Source organism: Erinaceus europaeus, chromosome 9, assembly GCF_950295315.1.
Source record: "Erinaceus europaeus chromosome 9, mEriEur2.1, whole genome shotgun sequence".
NCBI classification, from domain to species: domain Eukaryota; kingdom Metazoa; phylum Chordata; class Mammalia; order Eulipotyphla; family Erinaceidae; genus Erinaceus; species Erinaceus europaeus.
The window spans coordinates 75,160,179-75,162,306 of record NC_080170.1 but is presented as its reverse complement, the minus strand read 5'-3'; the positions used below and the strand labels follow the sequence as shown (position 1 = coordinate 75,162,306).

General features: G+C 43.0%; 1 protein-coding gene across 3 annotated transcripts in view; it reads left to right on the top strand.

Moving 5' to 3' along the window:
• Positions 1–2,128, top strand: part of HEG1 (heart development protein with EGF like domains 1) — a 134,705-nt gene that overhangs the window by 117,375 nt on the left and 15,202 nt on the right. The gene's annotated exons all lie outside the window — the stretch shown is intronic.

Here is a 2,128-nt window from a genome sequence, read left to right as displayed (position 1 = left end):
ATCAAGAGCACTTCCACAGGATTTTTGGTTTTGTTTTGTTTGTTTTTGCCAGAGCACTGAACAGCTCAAGTTTTTGGTGATGTGGAGGATTGAACCTTGGACTTTGGAGTCTCAGGCATGAAGGTCTTTAGCAAAACCACTATGCTATCTCTCCTACCCTTCTTTTTCTTTCTTTCTTTTTTCTTTTTTTCTATCAAGGTTGTTGCTGGGTCCTGCACAGTGAGTCCACTGCTCCTGGTGGTCATCTTCCCTCCTTTTCCCCCTTTATTTGATAGGCTGATAGGACAGAGAGAACTTGAGAGAGGAGAGGGAGCTAGAGCTAGGAGGAAAGAAGAGAGGGAGGGAGGGTGAGAGAGATTTGTAGCCCTGCTTCACTGCTCTTGAAGCTTCCCCCCATCGTCCACCCCCCACAGGTGGGGACTTGAGGCTTAAATCTGGGTTCTTGAACATAACCAAGTGCTCTACTGCTTGGCTCTGGGTACCTTGTTGTTTTATGAGGTTTTGGTAATGACCTTTTTGTTCATGAACTTCACTTTAAATGTAAGATTGCAAACTGAAAGAGAGAGAATTTAGTGGTATTTTTTGGCTCTTTTTAAAGTTTTTTATTAATTTTATTTAATAATGTTTAACAAGGTTATAAGATAACAGAGGTATAATTCCACACAGTTCTCACCATCAGAGTTCCATATCCCATCCCCTCCACTGGAAATTTCCCTATTCTTTATCCCTCTCTGGGAGTATGGACCAAAATTCTTTGTGGGGTACAAGAGATGGAAGGTCTAGCTTCTGTAATTGCTTCTTCTCTGGACATGGATGTTGGCAGGTCAGTCCATACCCCCAGCCTGTTTCTGTCTTTCCCTAGTGAGGTAGGGTTCTGGGGAGGGGAGGTTGCAGGATACATCAATGAGATCATCCGCTGAGGGAGGTCAGTATGATATCATGGTAGCGTCTGCAATTGGTGGGTGAAAGGCAGAAACAAACAGAAAATTGTTCAACAAACAGGAGCCCAAAGGTAGGAATAGAGTAAATGAAACAAGGATTCTTTGTGCAGGGGGGGGGGGGAAGCTAGGAAGTCTATTTTAGGTATATTCCAAGGAGCCCATGACTTTACTAATTTTTCCTGAGCCCTATAGCTAACATGCAGGTAGGCTGAAAGTATTGTCTGGGAAGATAGTGTCAGAGTTGAGAATAGGGCTAGAAAGCTGGATTAGGGCAGAGAGTAGCTCCCAAACATGTGGATAGTATATAAATACCATTAACTGTTAACCCCATCAATCTGGCCTTGTGCCCCTATCCATATTTAGCACAGGAACCTGTGTAACCTCTGCATCCCTGTCAGTTTGATGGTCACAGTAAGGAATATTTTAGGTTCGTTTCAGGACCGCTCTTCCTCAAGTGGCATAGTAGGTTGATCCAGCCTCCCTTCAAAGAGTGCTTCTCTACAGAGAGGGCACGGACTTGGAGAAGCCTACAAAATGGCTTATGATGATGTCTCTCATGAAAGTGACCTGTTATGGTGGAGAGAGGGATCTATTAGAGGTCTAGGCCCATCATATCTTTGTGGGAATCCAAGGATGTCCTGACTAGGGCCCCAGATGGTGAGGTGTCCGAATAGTGACCAAAAAGGCTATCATTAAAGTGTGCCAGTTTCCTGACCTTATACAGCTTTTGTAATCCTCTCTTTATCTGACAAGGTTAGACTTAATGTGACTGAGGAAAGTGAAGTAGGGGGTAGAAGAGGAGGGTATGTAGGCCTAAGCAGCAAATAATTGATTAGGTAGCGTATGGTGTCTTCTTTAGGTCTTTCTACTTGCTTGCTGCACTTGTTGAGTCTATATCTACTCACAGCAGATTATTTACCACTTTTACTTTAAGGTATATATATTCCCCTAACTTATGGATACATGTGCACATGCTGTCTCCCCACCCGGCCCCCCCCCCCTTTTTTATTGACTTTTTAAATCTTCCCTTCCATGGTTCTCCTTATATGGTTGAGTAGTCAGAACTTGTAGGAACTGGAAAAAGGTATGAAGAGAATGAATGACTTAATGTTGCCCTCAACAAGCACTTCTCAAGATTTATATTATATATTCAGTAAGTCTTTAAATAATTTGCTTTGGGTCAGTGA